Here is a 19,832-nt window from a genome sequence, read left to right as displayed (position 1 = left end):
AGCAGAGCGCCATTAGCACCATTTCATCACTGCGGGGGGGAAGCGTTCAAAGTTATGCATGACATTCATTGATCTGTAGAAGTAAATTAGGCCACTAGAAAGAAGCTGATCGATTGTATTCGCTGTTTAGACAACGTTAGCCAAGTCCCCTGCCATTTTTAACTACCAACACATATTACAATGAAAGCCTGACAGACGAGCTGTGAGCTTTCATTGGCTGTGCACGTGCACTGGTGTCACCATAGATACTAATAGAGTTACAGCAGGGCAACACCACTAGATTCCGGGAGTAAACACTTGCACTTGCACCATACACATTTTTCAATGTGACAATAAAACCTACATTGCATTATTTTCCAAGAAACGCAGGGTGTTATATTAAACAACAAAGAAATAAATAAATAATGTCGGCTGAATAATAGCACATTTTTCACGCTTGATTGTGATGAATTGCCAGTAGATTGCTGTTCCGAAAAATGAGTTAAATCCAGACGTGCTTTGCATAACTCAACTTAAAGGTACGGGCGGGGTGGAGACACAGATTTATGTCTCTGGCCGAGGTGCGTGAGAGGGGCATTCAAAGGTGTGTAAATGTGAATATGAAGAATATGAAGTCCTGGTGCTAAGAGCTACTATATCACTCTGAAGATCCTTTTTAATTATCTACAGTCCCTCTTCAGTGTCTCTTGGTTTTCCTATACCTCTCGGCTTTATCTTCCCCAGTCGGCTCCCAGTTGCTCATTTCACACCATCTGTTTTTGCGCTCCTTTTGTTATATCTCTGCAATAGCCTTGACAAGTCTGGGAGAAACAGCAAAGGGAGTTTTCCACCGAGAAACAAAACACAGATTGAGAGAGGCTAGAAAAAAAGGCGGGTGTTATTGGCAGAGCTTTGTGTAATGAAATATTCCATCTTTTCATATTATGCGGCATTTGAAGACAATATGCTTTAATATATTTGAGAGAAGGAATTAAACGGAAAGTCTGCCTGTAAACATCGACAGTAATGGGGCTTGTACGTACTCGAATGTTAAGCTGTCGTAGACGGAAGATGGCCCTCACTCGTCTCACCGTCTCTGTCGCACATAATAAAAACTGAGACCTTGAAAATTGGCCTTTATGAGAGAAAAAAGGGGAAATTTAGTTTGTGGCTGTGGAAGGAAGCTGCCTGCTCAGCAAACAAAGAGATTGTGAATAGGTATTATTACTACCTCCACACATAGCAACACGGTTAATTGGAAAAATATTGAAATTGCCTATTTGAATTCTGCAATGTCAACATCACAAAAGGCTTTTGATTGAAAGATAAAGGGTAGGGAAAAAAGCACAGACGCTTAAAGTGGCAGTGCCGTGCGACATGTCAAGTTCAGCCACAGGGTTTGTCGCTATTCAGTTATTTTTCAGGTTAAAATAAAAAGGATAAAATTCAAAAAATTTGAGCTTTTTCAACATGTGGAACAAAAATAAAATGAAAAACTAAAAATACCACACATTTTTTAGGACAGGACAGGATTCAGACACACCCTTGGTTCACTGTCTGCCTCTGGGCCTGGCACAGACACATACAGTGCACAAGTGCAATTTGTACACACATCGCGTGCATGACAGTGTTATAATGGGCAAAACCTCACTGGTCACCAAAGCTTTCAGCGAGCGGCTTCAACAACAGCAGCTCCATCACAAACCTGTCTGCTCTTTCCAAAGTATTCCCACAGGGGAGAGATGAAGCGATGCTACAGGAGCAGGAAGGGAAATGGCAGAAAAGAGGGGATGCAGAACTGACAGCCAGGCACGAGGGTGGTTGCAGTGCATCGGAACTGTTGGTCTCATTATTCGGCTTTCCATTGAAGAACCACTCCTCTCTCTCACTCTTGTCCTCAATCTTGCTGCATGTTATAAATCACCACAATCTACAAGCCTATTATAGAAGATATCAGAATCTCTGGTTGTGGAGGGTAGGCAGTAGCAACAATGCTGCATAAAGCAACATGTCTGCTGCTGCACCAACAACTTCCATCGTCTCAGACTCCAAGTGCCAGGCCTTAGTTGGGTGTGGTGTCACCTTTGTGTTGTAATACAGCATTTAGTGAGGTGCAGAATATCATAACATAGTCCTTTTTTGTATCTGTTTCAGTAACTGATCGTTTATAAATGCTGGTTTTAAAATGATCCAAATTTTAAATAACTAAATTGATGGTTTGAACCTGGCTCCACTGAGGGCTTCAAACCGCCTTCGACATTTCAGGACAAATGCTTCTAATGTGTCAACTGTTAGGGTTTTTGTCTAAGCCCCGCCTCCAAGCACAGCATTTTGCAGGATGAGACACTTCATCCAAACATGTGGATATTTTAACTTTTTTTAAATTTTTTATTATCTTCACTGAAATAAATGTATAAAATGGGTTATTGGGAAAATCAGAAATACTTTTTTTTTCCTCAGCAGGTGGCAAGCTAAGCCCCTGCTGGGAAACGGGTGACTGAGTCAACTAACTGGGACTGTAGAATTCATGTCACTGGCAGAGAGTGTGTTCTCAGCAGATATTGAATAGGGAGGACCACAACCGCATCTAAATGGACTATAACATGTGCATGCTGGTCACTGTGCCACAGCTCATCAGCCAGTTGGAAATGTGGCTTGCAAACTGGTGTTGGCAATGCAATTTACCCTGGTGAATGTTAGCTTGAGACCATTCTTCTGAAAAACAAGCCCATGGGTCGTCTGTGCTGATTGTGTTTATGTTTTATTGTTAAGTGAAATCTGGAAGCTGTAGTAATCAGGACAGGAACAAAATATAAAGTCAGGTGACGTAGTGCTGATAGTGACAGAGGAACAGAGGTTGGAGTCAATGAACAGGTGAAAAAGACAAAAGGTCCAGTGTTCATTTCAGATGAGTGAAAATTCAATGTTGCGAATGGTGAAAGTTAACTTTCACTTCCATGTCTTGAATCAGCATCTGTGTTCGGTCTCGAAGTCAGCTGGTGAGCGTCTTGGTTTGATATTGGCCATTTAAATGAAAGTTTAAATCCTGAGGTTCTCTGCCGTATTGGATGTGGCAAGAGAGCCAAACTGAGTGGTGGTGAAAAGATCCCATTCTCTACAGTGAATCGCTTCAACACTGTTTAAAAAAAAACAATAAACACTGAGTATAATTTCACTGCACTGCAATTTGGCTGTCTGGTTTTCATTTAGAGTATTTTATTATGGTTGGCAATGACAAATTAAAAGTGTTTGTCTGTGTTACATCACATAAGAATCTTGATTAGCTTAATGGTAGTCCAAAATGGTTGGCATCTATATCATATAAACATTAACGCACATAAAAAAATCATCGAACGACAATTACACAGCGCACATCTGGGTGAGTGATCATTTTGAATGTTTAAGCCCTGGAGGGATTCTAACTTGTACGGGCTGATAAGATTCCACACAAAACAGATACTCTGGGAAAGCAGGCAGAGAGCTTGGGCAAATGAAAAAGCAACACAACCTTTAACCGCTGGGGGAAAACAGCATTAACCCTCAGCACAGATATGGCTGGCGGTGGAGGCTGTTGAGTGTGGCTTTACTGAATGACAGATTGAGGATGGATAAGGCTAATATCATCCAAAACGCTAAAGCATGCCTCTTCTCTCCGTGACAGCCGGATTATTCAACCACGCTGTGAGCCTTCTGACAAACTCCCAAGTAGAATACAAGGCACGCTAAAGCGTATCATAGTTTATGTCAGTACAGTTGTTTTGCAAATTGCGACACGATGACGACGTTTCCCTCCTAATTAATCTCAGTTGTTAGCAGCACTTCTTCAGCAAAGCGTATAAGTGCTGGTTATTTGGACCCTAAGGGGGAGTTTCTGTTGCCATGTTGCAGATCACAAAACTAGTGAATAAAATGCGTGTGACATCAGAGTAACCCGACACAACAACCATAGAGTTTTATCGGAAATAGATAAAGTCTCTCTTTATAACAGCTCCCAGGCTGCGGGGAAATGCAAGCAGAGCAGAGGAGAAAGATTTAGTGTGGAGCTGGGAAATGGGGCGAGCTACACAATATCTCCCCGTCAACAATCCGGAACTGAATACATTAACCACAAAGAAATGGTGCCCGACGTGATTTGAAGCAAATGGAATGCAGAATAAAAATAGAGAGATACCTAATCACATGCATAATGTCACCCACATAAAGGCACAGAGGAGCACACTATACACAAAAGTCTGTCTTTAACAGACAGATTTGTTGATTTGACTCCCCCCGTCTCTTCCTTTTTCCCTCTTGTCCCATTTCTCCTCGTCAGCAACTTCAGCGTAGTAGTAAAGTAGAGGAAACTACAACAGCAATGATGATTTACAATGTCTGACAGTTTATTAACAGATACAAAGCTAGATTCAGCAGATTCTTTCTGTTTTCCTTGACAAGGTTAAGACCGATTCTTTGCAAAGCGCCTTTTGTCAGAGAAACTATATAAAATATAGAGGTTTTACAATTAACTAACCAAGGAGGTTAGGTTTTCATTGTGTTTGTTTGTCTGTTGTTAGGAGACTCATAAAAAATTAATGACAGATTACCACAAAACTTGGTGGAGGGAGGTGCTATGAGCCAGGGAAGAATCCCCAACATTTTGGTGAGGATCTCAATAAATGGGCAGATCCGTTTTTTCTGTCTGTGTGTTATAGTAAAAACACGAAAAAAGCACTGCACACCGCTATGCAGCAGCAGTGGAGCAAAACATAGATCTTTTATGATGCTATGATTAACTATTAAATGCTTTTGGGTCATTATCAAACTGGCAGGAGTACATATTAAAAATGACAGGCCTCCAAAATTGACATGATTAATGGAAAACACTGACATGGTGAGCTAGAGCGTAAGCCTCGGAAGGGGTGTGTGGTCTCAGAGTGCCTAAAGGTAGAATTCAATAATCTTGTATACCGCACATTCCTGACACAATGCACACACAGTCACAAACAAAAGGAACAGCTTTGGATTCGGATGATATTGACAAACATCAAGGAAGCCATATGGTCCTTGTCAGAGTCTCTGGAGCACTTCCCCTCTCCTCTCTCTCTCCACCGAGCCGCTGCAAGCCAAACAAACTCTTTCCCCATGTCCTGACACTCTGGCACCAATCTGGCTCTTGGAAACGCTGAGCCTAGAGGAATATAGTGACTCAAATTGTTTGGATAATACTTGCAGTGCACTCGCCTCAGTCTCCCGACTGTAAACACAATCCAGCTGTCCCCAGAGTGTGATACTTGCTCACTCACTGATCTAACCATAGGCCAACTGGGACTGTACAAGGGAGTGGAGGCAGGATGGGGAAGGGGAGCCTATCACGGCGTTCACAGACTGTCACAGGCAATTGGAAATAAACACTGACGTGTGGCTACGGATGAAGACTATTTACAATGTGTCAATGATTGTCTATCAAACAATATCACTCCTCATTCATATAGAGAGATAATGACAACTTTACATATACTCCACTGCCACTTAGGATCGTGTATTGCATTTATCCACAGCGACTACAGACAGGATGCTGTCAGCCACAGTGACAGATATTTGAAGTAGGGAACCCTTAGTTAATGGGTAGGGGCAGGCAGAGAGGGAACCTGACCTCCGCGAATCCGCCTCTCTCTTAGCGGCTCCGTACGTCTCCTGCAGCCGCTCGTTTTCCAGCCCGAGATTATAATCAAAGAGGAGCAGGCGGGGAGACGAAGCAGGGGTCCCACCTCAAGCTGTCAATCTCAAACCTCGACTGGGCTGCGCATATCCCATGATCCACTTCAGAGAGTGTGGTGTTACAGTGAACATGTCTGTCATGTTAATGCATTTCGTGTAATTACCGCAAGCCATCACATGTTTTCCAGTGGCTTTCCCTCAAAGCTGCGTACGTTTAGGGTGGAGAAATAGAAATACTGAGTGGAGAATTGTGGGTTTTATTGTATAAGATATAGAGAAAGTGTAAGAGATGGAAATAAAAGCCTTGTATCCCAATAAAGATTTGTGGATTCTTTCTTTCTTTTTCATCTACTACTGCTCAATTTACTCATACGTAAACATGTTATTCTGTAGATATACTGTTTATGTAATAAGATGAAATGATCAAAATAGTTAATATTACACTTATTTAGCAGTGCACTCTTGTAATGTTGTTGGACTCTTTATTTTGAGCAGAAACTGATATCAATCGAATAGCATCTTCTTTTCAACATCTTCTTTTTCCTTGTCAAATCTTGCATCTAAATCACCCATAATGCAACCTGCCCAGCTAATGTGGTCAAGATTGTGTGTTATGCAGCTAGAAATGGCGGATGTAGCCTCAGGCAAAGATTAGGGATGAGCTACAGATATCTGCTGAGGCTAAATCCACACCCATGTATTTATTTTTTTCATTTTCAATGTTGTAGCTACTATCTTGTAGCGACAACTCTCTAAAATGTTTTAGACTTATTAACTGATAAGTGGTTGCAATTATCAAAAACTACCGGTGATGGATTTACTGCTGATTGATTAACTGATTACCAAATTGCTGCAACTGTGCAGATTGGAACATGTATTACTTTGTTTTGGAGATCTGGCATGCAGCTGTGTTTTGTAATTCAAGAGATCTGCCAAATGTGCCATGACATGACTTAAGTGTGCACTCGCAGGGTTGATAAAGAGGGCTGATGGTAGATGAAACTACAGCAGTGACGATGACTCACAATGTCTGCCAAGTGATGAAAACATATAAAGATAATCAGCAGATTCCTTTTGTTTTCCTTGACAAGAGAAAGACACATTTCTATTGAAAACTGCCTTTTGTCAGAGAGAATATATAAAATATCAAGGTTTGATATAATTACCTCCATCAAGGAGGTTATGTTTTCACTTTGTTTGTCTGTTAGTTAGCAGAGCTATGCAAAAACTACAAGATAGATTACCACAAAACTTGGTTGAAGGATGCGCTGTGGAAGAGAATTTTTGAGAGGAACCGAAAAAAATGGAAGGATCCAGGATTTTTGGTTCATTTTTTTGCAGCATTTCTTTCTGTCTGTGTTACAGTAAATCAGGAAAAAAGCACTGTGCACAGCTTTACAGCAGCAGCGGATACAAACACCCAGTTATGCATCTCTTATGTTGTTAGGATAAAGGATAAAGTGTAAAATGCTTTTGCTTGTATCATAATTAATATACAGACAGATGGAGAGGGGGTGTCTCTGCCACTCTCCTCATACTTTCATAAACACAAGCAGTGGTGTGGCTGTATAGTTTTCTTTCCCTGCATGTGGCTCATTACTTCATCACTGCAGCATTGTGGGCTAACCATCCGCTCGGCCGCAAGCCTCACTTCCCCTCAGCAAATGGCAGCGTCCAATTAGTTTAAGAATAACATTTGTTCCTTTCTCCCTTACTGAACATAAAAACAGGTCTACTATTCAATAACCTTTAGAGTACACATGCTGTGACTTTGCCTTCACCTCAATAAAGCGCTCCATGATTGAATCAAGTGGCCGAGGTCAATAGGACATATGTTCATTTCCCAGGGTCCTCCAGGATCCCCGCAGGCAGGGAAAAAAGGAAAATATGCTGAGTGTCTTCTGTGACATTTATTGGAAGGGAACTAAGTTATATGTCTTTTTTTATTCTCTTTCTCATTTAATCTCTTTCACTTTCAGAGAGGGCTCCACTAGCCTGTGTCTGTGTGTGCACGTTGTGCTGGTAGCATGTTGTGTGTGTGTGTGCGCTTAGCATTTCAACCCCATGGTCACGCTCCAGGCACCGGCACATACTACATCTGTCACTGTCTCTACCACGTCACCTCAATTTTCTGCAAACAAGTTTCGCTCGTGTGCGTTGAAGGACAGATTCTTCTTCTCCTCACTTCTCTGTTTCCATCTGTCTCTGTCACTCCTTTCCCTCGCCCATCACTTTACATCTGTCAGTCTCCAATGCAGTCTATTGTCAGCAGTATCCCTACTTTTCATCATCTCTCCTATGCGTGGCTTAAATCAAAGTGGCAGGAGAAAATAATGCACTAGTAAATTATAAACTGGAATTCGGTTAAGGGCTTTTATAGGTAATTTATTTCCCACTGTAGCTTTCACATTTAGTTTGTCAATACGGGATTAAAAGACCAATGCTCAGAGGCAAGGGCGAGCGCCTGGCTTTTGTGTTATATACGGCCTGTGAGACAGTTTGATCCGACCTTCAAGGCAATGCATTGATTCAGAAATAAAAAATTATAAAAAATCTAGAAATTGTCAGTTCAAAATTCACAGGACAGCATTTAGTTTTTCTGCAGTTAGGAGGTAGACAACATCAAATAATAGAATAATATGTGCTCCAGGGTGGTCCCTTCTGACCTTGAAAGATAATGGTAAAACAAGGCAAACATGAAGCATCATGGAGGCTGTTGTGAATAGAAAATAAGTTGCGTAATGTCACATTTTCGATGAGAAATGTATAAAACAAATGTTATTGCTGAGTTGAGCTGTTGAAAGTTTGCTGGGACTCACTCGCTGAGTTTTTGGTTCACATTCTGTCAGAAGCAACATTAAACAGGGACGTTTTAAGCTAAGTGAGCTAAAAGCTAAAAAGATATAATCTCATTCAGAAGGAGAATTTCTGAATGAGCCTGGCTGCCGCTGAAGAGCTCGTACAACTGGACGAAGTTATTCCTAAGTGTCAGTTTGCCTTAAAATAATATCACAGCGCAGTATAATGATTTTGCAGATGATATTGAAAAAAAAACGGACAGACTCTTTGGCCTGTGGTGAAACAACAGACATAACAAGTACCCACAGATTACGTGCTGTCTAATCATGGCTATTTCCCCTTATTTGAGTCACCGGCCCTGTCATCATCACGACCATCTGACATCAGAGGTCTCCTCAAAGAGAAGCAGTTCCAGAGGTTAGTGTGAGACATGTGTTCAATAATTTATTATGGGCCTTGATAGGAAATGGTGCTCAAGCTCTGCTCTATAAGGAAAGTCAAGGGATCAGCAGTCATTTGGATGCATCATCTGGGAGCCCGGAAAATATGTCGGAAATTTCATGCCAAGTGATAGATACAGATATTTTGTTCTAGACTTAGAAAGTGGACGGACTGCCCAAAAGACAAACAGACATTGGTATAGCTAAAATATATTAAACTATAAGGATTTAGTTGTGTTGCAGTTGTGATACTGATTTCTGTAAATACAACTTTATAAAATATCCAATATTTAATTGTGCTTTAGAATCATTTAAATACTGAATCACAATAAACCACATTAAGTGCATCTTGCCAACAAATAAATAAATAACTGATTGATAATTTATAAAGCATATGTTTCTATGATAGCATTTCATGATGGAGATACGGTATACAATTATTATAATAAATATACTTAGTGTAGCATATGGTGTTAATTTAATAGCTGTTCAGTCTTCAAATTATTATCTGGAATATTATTGCAATTCACATGTTGGCTGTATTATTAGAGCCTTGTCAGTTCGTGTTATCGCCTCAGTGATTTTTGAGTGACAAATATAATAAGTGAAACATGACGTTAATTTGATGATACTGAAATGCGCGTGTGCACGGGGCTGTAAGTCAAAACAAATTATTCAAACAGAGTAACTTACTGTGTATCTCACAAATGTGAATGCAGTTCCCGCCACTTAAAAAAAGTCAGGCAATTAAAACATAACACAGAATTAACAACTGACACTTTAACAAGACAAGATGAATTATTTGACACGTGTATCGACTGTATGGAGTCAATCCTCCTTTTAACACTCCCCAGTTCCTCAGTCCTTTCCTGAACTCCCTATGTCAGCAGCTTTCGCCAAAGGGGATTCTGCTGTACCCTCAAGCCCCAGGGTGACCCTTGAATCTGCGTGACCTCTGAGGGATGAAGGAGGGAGACATAACTCATCCAGGAAGCCTCAACAAGTCCGCTCTGTTTTGCCTCTCCACCTCAAAACCTGGCAGTAAATTTAGTGAACTCCACGTAATAAACTCTCCCCCTTGAGGGCTTAGCTTCTCAGGGTAGGAGCGCTGATCTAGCATTACCATCTTACCATTTGACCATCTCTTTCATTATAATTCAGAAGGTGAAACGGATACTAGAGGGTTATTATTATTCTAAAACCTTCGCAGAATATCTCCCCAGGAGACCGGGCCTGGGTAGAGCTCCGCGAGCTGACGCAGCTGAGCCGACCAGGGGATCGACAGTGAAGGTTGGGGGAGCTATGCAGTGTGCAGGGGCTTGGCTGCAGTTGTTAACCCTTAACACCATCACTTCCTTATTTCAGTGCATTCTTCACTCTGTTTACCAGTCTGCTCCCACTGTTTTTGGACTTGGCAAAGCCCCTGCTCTATAGGGACTCCCACACCATCTGCACTCACCCTATTCTGATGGTCGTAAAACTCTGACCTTTTGCCCCCTGCTTCTCCACAGGCTTCATTCCATCACATACAGCTAACCTTTACACACATGCGCACATATGTTTGGTCGCTGCGAGCAACCCGACAGATTCCTGCCTGTGACATACTGCAGTGAAAGGCTGTTTATCTGGCAGTGGCACACACTTGACTCTTTGCAACTCTGTGATTCAGCGAGTATAGACACCGTCACCTGTTGGGAACATGCTGGGCCCTGGTTTAAACCCTGGGACTAAAGCAGACACACAGCTGTTGCAGTGCCTGACAGGTGGATGGCACTGGGAACTTCCACCTGTCCCTCAACCATAAAAATTACCCATATTGTAAAAAGGTAGCAAACCAAGGCAGGCTTTTAGAATGATCCTTTAGCTGCGTAAGTGTGAAGGAACTCAATATATGGTAAATTGTGATGGTAATAAGTAAACATTTATTTCCACCTTTAATTATGTTTTGCTTTAACACACTACACAGGTGGTTATATAAAGGTTTCACTGAGCAAATATTTCAGACTTTTGGATTACCAAAATAAATCTATTTTATATATATGCTTTCATTATGTGCAGAATTCTTTATCTGGATATTTGTATATTTTGCCTGTGTATTAGAAACAGCTTCTTGGTTATTTTGAGTCAATTTAGATGTACAGTATATGTTAGATGCACTTGTTGATGAATACACCCTGCTAAAGTGCATGTGTATTGCATAAGATTGAATAGAATAGCCCAAATAAGAAATAAACATCTCTTAGTACTGTGACACACACACCAAACACACAACACCTCACACCGACACACACCAGCAGGACTTACTGGCTACTTCCAGTGAGGCATTGTGACTGATCGCCTGGCCCAGATAGTTTCGGGCCACGCACACGTAGCTGCCGTCGTCGGGCTTGCTCCGCCGTCCGTGGACGATGCGCAGGAAGAAGAGCGACCCGCTGGGCAGCAGCATGCGGTGCGATCGGGGGTTGTCCCGGTCCGTCTCGACCCGCTCCCCATCTTTGGACCATTCCACCGTTGGGGTTGGACGGCCCTCGGCCTTACAGTTGAGAGTGGCGGGTTCCCCTTTGGATACGATGAGGTCAGAAGGGTGCTCCACGATGCGAGGAGGGAAGTCCTCCTGGCGAAGACGAGACCCTAGAGAGTTGGAAGAGTGCAAAGTTTTTAAAACAAAGATGAGGAACAGTTTCAAGTATTCAATTTGCAGCTAAATTAGCCACATAACACACGCCAATAGAACACAAGAAAACACACTACAAATAGCCATTGTGCAATCTATCATTCACTCCCTCCATGCAATAAAGAGGAGTACTAATCAAAACGAATCAAAACAGCAGCAGCTCTAAAGGAATTAGATATGATGCATTATTATAGCTGCGCAAGCGCTTTGTATTAGAAATAATCCAGTTTGACAATATAATTACCTTCCAATCACAAAGCATTCATAAAATGTTTTTCGCTTTTGTTTCAGCAGTTGGAACCACAAGGGGCATTGGAAATTAAAAAAAATAAAAAGACAATGCTGACATGTTAAGTCTTCAGTAAGTAATATCTTTCAAAAACATGTCTACCCTCAAAGCATTTGCAGAGAAATACGTGTACTCTACAGTTTTTTTGATAAAAGCTTCCAGGCTGAATTTTAATGGGATTACAGTGTCTTGCTGTGTGGTTCCACCAGTGTGATATTTTTACAATTTAAATATCCAATAGTTTTACACAAACTGAAACATCTCCTACTACAGCTAATATTACCAGAAAAGCATACATTCCCAAATGCATGATGTGTGGGTGTATTTTCACAGTGGAGTTCATAAATGACCAGGGAAATACACATGGTGTAAAATCTAATATTACATCTATATCTTGTGGTATTTTTTTTCTCAATAAATGTCTTTTTCTGATATTCAAGCAAACGGGAAAGGATGTCCATCCTCAGCATGAGCCATCACTCTGCTGGAGTTACTTGTGTGCATGTGTGTATACCCACTCGTGTGTGTGTGTGTGTGTGTGTGTGTGTGTGTGTGTGTGTGTGTGTGTGTGTGTGTGTGTGTGTGTGTGTGTGTGTGTGTGTGTGTGTGTGTGTGTGTGTGTGTGTTCTTCGTGTGAATTTATGTTACTATTCCGAACATCTGAAATTGTTAAGCCGTGCCATAGAATCAATACTTCCAGTCATATCCACACTGACAACCACCAAATAGCCTCTAATTCCCTGCCACACAGTTGAGATGTCAATCATGCTCTTCTCCTGGTCTTTTCAAAGAAGCTTTGTATAACAATGAGCTCCCTGTGAGGCAAAGCACAAAGAGAACCACCCTAATAAGGTCCAGGTACGCAGCTACAATGCCTCCGTATACATCTAACATTCCATCCCTATCTTTCCAACCCCTTTACACAGGCAGGTAGCCCACCACCAACCACGACCAAACGTCCAAACACAGACCCCCCCCACTCGTTTTCTCACCTCTTTCCCTCCAGTAGTGTACAAATGCAGCAGAATCTGTTGCGGATTCTACAAAGGAATCGCATGTGTTATTGTTTTGCAGAATCTAGCTGGCAATGCGCCCGCTGTTGTGCTAACAACACACACATATGGAGAGAGGGAAGAGAGGCTGGGAAGAGTGTCGGAAATGTGGCATTAATGTCAGTCATGAAGTCACTGTTTTACCTCTTTTACAGCTGTGGGAACACTTTCCCTGTGCTTTCATGCAGCTGCAAATACTAGCCTTGTCTTCAGCAGGTCATGCTTTAATGTGCCAATGGCCCTGTAAAGCAGATAATCACTACCGTGCTCGACAGTGATGAGCTCCTACACTCCCGCTGCAACCAATAAATCCGACACAGACAAGTGTTTACCCAGATAGAGCACCTCACACATGACACGGGCGAGATTTTGATCCCCTCGGTAGCACGGTGCACTTTTGTGTGTTTGCACAAATCTGCATTAACTGTATCTCCCGCGTAGCTTATAATGGAAAATGTGATATTATTTTAGAGGCTGGAATTTACCTCCCCTTCTTCACACAAAACGGCTGGTGCATGATAAGTGCACAGGCGTATCATACATTTTTTTCAGTATGACGACTGCGTGTGTTGCATCCAAAACCATTTTACCTGGAAAGCAGCACTCAAACTAAATCAATGTGAATTGGTGAAATTAGCAATTCCACTGCCTGATTATAACATTATCATTATTTCTTTAATTTGTTTAATTTGTTTCTTCTTGCTTTAATGTTAAGTGGTCAACCTAGCTAAAATGGTACATGCTAATGAATTGAAAATCTGACAAAAAATGACAAGGCCAAACATGCTCCTCAGTATTTATTATTGTTTATACTAATGCAGTATCTAACAAAAACATGCTCAATGCAGATAAGATTCATAACCTCTGCCAATAAGGTTTTCACATCTATCTGTGTTTCTTTGTAAGCATGGCTTGATTACTTAAAAACTATGGATGGATTTCCACAAGAACTGGTGGAAGGAGGAGACATGAAGCAAGAAAGCACAAATTAAACTGTGGCGCTGTCAAAGAGGCGCTCGTGCATCCTCCCCAGTAAAAGAGTAGATGAAGAGAATTGACTTAAAACAAGGAGACAGCACTTTGATGTTGTACCAGTGCTTTGAGCATAATGCTAATGTGACGACGGTGTGTACAGCTCAAAATATTTGATGTTTACCGCAAATCAGAAAGAAGGCTTATAAGTGAGGCTGATGGTGATGTTAGTAGTTATGAATGTATTTAGTGATTAATTCAATATAGTGTATGTGAAGATGGAAGGTAGGGTTATAAGGATTCGTCCTCTGAACACCATGAATACATGTAATATAGTGGTTACCTAAACTATGTTTCCATACATTTTTACAGTGCTGCACAGCAATGTACGATTGGTCTCTTTCAATAAAACAGTATAAATTGTATTCAATATATTTTTCATCAATAGCAATATCACAAAAGTTATTGATAAAATGTGCTTGTCATTCTGTGCTGAAAGAGTTTAAAACCACAGCCTTCACTGAGGGACAAAAATCTGTATTTAAACCTAAAAAAGGGACATTTATGAAGACTGATATGAATTTTTGTTTAGCCATATTGCCACGCCCTCTTAAAACAGCACAAAGCCTCTTACCAACAGTTGATGCTGACAGACTTCTTAATAATTTAGAAAATGGGAGGAAATAATCCTAAACCACTAAAAAAAACAAAAACATTTAGCCATCAAATCTAAAGACAAAGAAAAACTAAATCTATATTTAAATAAAAATAAATATAAAATTTGAGTAAAATTTTACACACTGTCAAGACGTTTAAAAGTATTACAGAACAATATAAACAAGGGGGGTCGATGTGGCCGTCGGTCCCTGTTCACAGCCCGCATGTTGCTTTCCTTGTTCTTAATTGTGTTGGGCTGATGCCTAAGGGTCCATGCAACTCCCTAAGCTTCCCTGGCATTACAGAAAGGCAATATCAGCACGCCACAAGTGGGCCCCCAGAAGACCAGGTTTTATCTGCAAAGGGCCAGCAGCCAGCACACAATCAGCATGCAAAAACACGAACACGGATGCACAATGGAGAACATACACACTAAAAGGTCATTTGTAGCACCTGTACCCCTTACAAATGTGTTTTTTTTCTCTTCCTGTCAGTCATCCCTGAGGCGGTTATGTTGTTCAGTGAAGATCTAGGTAGGGAAGGCGGATGAAGAGTTTCAAACACAAAAGAGAAATGAGCATGTCTGTAGTTTTGTCTCAGTCGGTGAGAAAGGAGGGAGGACGGGGAGTCTATTTTCTCCAAAATTGTGCATCTCTCTTTAGAGAATTAAATAAAACGTGCAGGGGGGGGAAAGAGGAGTGAATAAAAAGGCATTGTATGTTGGAATGATAAGGTAGGCATTTTGTATTTTATTCAAGAAGGCCTGGTGAATATGTAACAGAAAAGAGAGCATGAGGGGATAAATTATAGGAGTAAGCGAGAAGGAAAGGGAGAGGTTATAATGGGGGAGGGTAGGGGTTTTAAAGCAACAAATCATGAGCACTGAGATTGTAATAACACAATGTGACAAATATGAGTGTAATTTAGCGCAACGCTGGTGGTCTTACACCGACCTACCCCAGTGTCATTTACAGTGCAATACTGTATATATTTAGAGTGCATGAAAGGAGGATACTATGTCTGTTTGGACCCAATCCAAAGAAATATACAGAGAAAATATCAAATATCACAATCAAATTAGCTCTGCACCAGCACCAACACCAGCCGCCTGCTCAGTTTGAAAAATGACTCTACACAAAGGTAAAACGCTTCCGAACTACTGACAGATACATGGACGCACAAAAATACACAAACCACACAGTTCCTGAAACGTTGAATTCTTGGGTTCCAATTTTCAACTACGATTCACACTCAAAGACCTCAAGTCACTTCTTAAAGAAGGAGAATAATTGTCTGTGTGGTTTTCCCAAACAAGTGAGTACAAGAAGAGCAGTGGGTGACGTTTATTAATGTACAACACCGCAGACTTAGCACCACCGCCTTGTTGCAGCTGACAGCTGTGTGACAAACTCGGCTTGTTCGGGGACTCTGACATGAAGCCTACCTGAGCCCCGGTGGTGGAAATGGTAAATCTCTCCCCGTAGTGCTGCAGGATTACCTGTACTCGAGCGCCAACGCCACTCTGAGAGAGTAGCAGTCAGGCACGGCTATTAAAACGGACGCTGATTTCTGTAGAAGGGCTTAAGAGTGTGCAATAAATGGAACAGCTACGTCTCGTTACAGCAATCCCTTTGTTTCGGTCTGTGAAAGTCATTTAGTTTTCTTTTTTTTTGTGAGCCGTGGTCTTGACCAAGGATCAAAGTCCACACTTTTAATGGTGAGACAGAGATTTGCAGAGAAGCTTCACAGTTCACAGCATCGTACAACGTACAACACAGACAACTATCCAAGGCCGGATCAACAAGGCAGAGAACCAAAACGAACAGAGAGAGACTAGAGAGCAGACAGCAGAGAGTTTCAGAGGCTACAATTACCGTCTCATGGTTGTAAATGTCTGCCAGCAAACTGCAGTTTACATCCATGTCTGCCCAGACTCATAATATATCTAGTGAAGGAATTTAATAAAAGGTGCATTTGAAGAAACATGGTTGTGCAGTGGTTTGCACTATTGCCTCTTCGCAGCAAGAAGATTCCAAGTTCGAAACCCGGCTTGTCCAGAGTCTTGCATGTTCTCTGTGTGGGTTCTATCAAGGTTCTCCACACAGTTCAAAGACATTCAGATTGGGTTAGGGTTGATTGGAGTCTCTAATTTGACCGTGGGGGTGAACGGATGTTTACCCTTTGACGGAATGGCAACCTGTCCAGGGTAAACAACAGCTCTCGCCCACTATCAGCTGAGATTGACTACAGTTATCCCACAAGCCTCAAGAGGATACGCTGAATAGACCATGGGTGCATTTGTAAAACATTGAAGTTGACCTTTGACCTTTAGAAAATGTCATTATGCCATAATTTATGTGACCTTTGACCTACAACATTTTAATGAATTCATCTTCCAGTCCAATTGGACATTTGTGCCAGATGTGATGAAATTTCCCCTCAAGGCATTCCTGAAATATCATATTCACAAGAATGACAGAGACGGACACATGGACAGACGGACAACCCCAAAAAAATCGCGCCTCGGGCCACGGCTGTCGGCCACGGCTGTCGTCGGCACAGAGTCATAACCAAACACCACCATCGCACCAAAGGGTGAAGCAGGAAAACCTCAAGTGAAGTAAGTAAACTTCACAAGTTGTTTTACATTGATTCAGTATTTTTAAATTAATCTTCAGACAGTGTCAGACAGGATGTGGAAACTCATCCACCTTTTCCTGACATGCATTGAAAGTAAAGTTTCAGTTTCACAAGTAAAAAAAAAAAGTATACCGCGGAATGAACCCTGTGTCTGCCTGAAAAATGAAGTGCTGTCAGCATTTCCATCCTAAAAATGCACTTCACAGATCCAGACTAGACACTCAGTCGATGACACTTTACCCTGAGCAGCAAAGTATTAGTGTGACAAGTGGGTTATGTTGTGCAAGTGCTTGCATTGCCGCACAACCTTTGCTATTTAAAGCACATCTGATTATACAGAAATGGCAAAAAAACATTCAACAAATCCTCTCTTCTTAGGCCAAGTTTTGACTAATGTGGATTCAGTGTTACATCAAAGGGGCTTTAAGTGAGACCAGGGACCTGCTTTATAAAACTGTGCAGACTCTACAATAAAAGGTTATACAATGGTTATTCTAAAAGCCATACACGTGATCAGATGCAACTAACTTTTCCATATTGAATAGTAATATGCACTAGAAATTGCTACCATAAAAAGATGTATTTTGGCTTTAAAAGTTTCCAATTATGATAACTATATAATTCATATTGTTCGACTTGTCATTTAAAAACTTGAAGGGAAAATAAAGTAAGTCAGAACAAAGATCAAATTAGAGCAATACACTGAACAGTTGTTTTAAATGATGGCACTGAAACACCATGTTCCTAAACTTTATACATTTTACACGTATTCACTTTGTTACTGAGAGTTAGATGAGACGATTCAGATTGCTTGCATGTGTCCTAGATAGATAGACAGATATTTAGATGGATAGAAAGACAGACAGTTAGTTTATTGATCCCGAAGGAAATTTAGGCAAATGAAAGTATAGGAACCTTTGCACCAGGTGAACAGAGACATGATCCCTGAACCATTAGATTGAAAGAGTGCTGCTCTATCGACTAAGCTACCCAGGCTTCCATGAGTTTAATAAGAAGCTACAACAAAGGAAAGCTACAAAATAATTGTTGAGCTTTCAAAGTGCTTATATAAATGAATTTCACTTCTTTTTTAAACATTTTGAGTGAGCCAGACTACCTTTTCCACTTTCCTCAGTCTTTGAGCTAAGCTTAGCCAATGTCTTTATAAGTTTTTTTGTATATGTATTGTAAATATATATGTGTACAATATAAATCTTCTCATCTAACTCTCGGCAATAAAAGAAATAGGCCTTTTTCTCAAAGTTTCAAACTATTTCGATAACAAAGAAAATACATTCAAATGGAAAACAAACCATTTGTGTTGCTCATCTCGTGGAGACACGTTTTCCAAACACACACACACACACACACACACTCTTTCATTTGCAAGGTAAAACACAGGGAACCAATAAATGCCAGACATTCTTTCTCAGGCAGTATAAACTACAATTAAGTGGAACAGTTGAACACTGTCATTCACTCCAGAATGCGGGGGAAGGAATGTGTGTGTTTCTCTAGGCCTGTGTGTGTGTGTCCGGGACGAGGTGTCTGCGACCACACACTCTTACACTCTACTACAACATGTGATCTCTCCTCAAAATGCATTTGTACAGGTGGTTTTTAATCACGCGGATGTTGTGCGTATCTGTGTTTCCTTCCGATATCTTTAACAACGGAGTGCACAATGTAGCCGTCTCTGGAGGGGAGTCAAGGTCACGGGCGATGATAACGCCTCTGAACTGCAGCACCCAGATGTTCAGTGCAAGATATGAGCTGAGTGAAAATGAGGAAAAGGCTTGACAAAGGCCTGAGAATTCATATTATAATGTGTAGACTAACAACTGCTGTCATTATTGATTAATCTGTCCACTATTTTTTATGATTAATCGATTAATCATTCAGTCTTTAAATGTCAGAAAAGAGTGAAAAACGCTCATTAAAATTCCCAATCTCATGTTTTTAAATAACTTGATTGTCCAACCAGCTTATTAAAATTATTGACAATGATTCATCAGTCAATCAAATAATTGATTAAGTGTTTATATTAAATTACTTCGAGGAGATCTTTCAGTGAGAATCATCTGCAAATAATGACGTTTATTCATTTTCTAAATGGTTTTCATATGATTTTTTTTTTAACAGTGTCTCTACACAGTACTATGAAAAAATATTCTCTGGCTTGCCATCTGTTAAATGCTCACTGGGAAGGTAACAAGCAATGAAATCCCCAGGGCAGACTCAAACCAGAACATTGCTGGTGCACGATAAACATCTGAGCCAACTAGGTCACCAGGACATTTTAACTGGAGAATAAATCCATCAGGCTAAATATGACGGACACTACAAATGGTTTTGGTTTGGATATTTATACAGTTTTAAAAAATCCAATAATAGCTTGTAAGTATATGTAGCAGATTCCAAGCACTGTTAAAACGGTTTACAGACGTTGGCTGATAACGTCAAATATTGTCAACAGGAGTCTTCGTGTTTGGCTTTTTATATCCAGACCAAATCCTGCATATTGCTTCGACATAGTAAACAGAGGTTGCTGATACTTGGGAGCTTGCCTCCTGTATTTGTGATGAGAAACACCTTTGGAGCACAACTGCCTGGAAAGGCCAGCAGCCCATCGG

The 19,832-nt window shown here is 40.9% G+C and overlaps 1 pseudogene; it reads right to left on the bottom strand.

Annotated features, from left to right (window-relative positions):
* LOC133018999 (roundabout homolog 1-like) overlaps positions 1–19,832 on the bottom strand; it is an 87,639-nt pseudogene that overhangs the window by 50,418 nt on the left and 17,389 nt on the right.

This window comes from Limanda limanda, chromosome 14 (assembly GCF_963576545.1).
Source record: "Limanda limanda chromosome 14, fLimLim1.1, whole genome shotgun sequence".
In the NCBI taxonomy this organism is placed as follows: domain Eukaryota; kingdom Metazoa; phylum Chordata; class Actinopteri; order Pleuronectiformes; family Pleuronectidae; genus Limanda; species Limanda limanda.
Note: the sequence above shows the minus strand (reverse complement) of the source record. Positions and strands in the feature narration are given on the sequence as shown.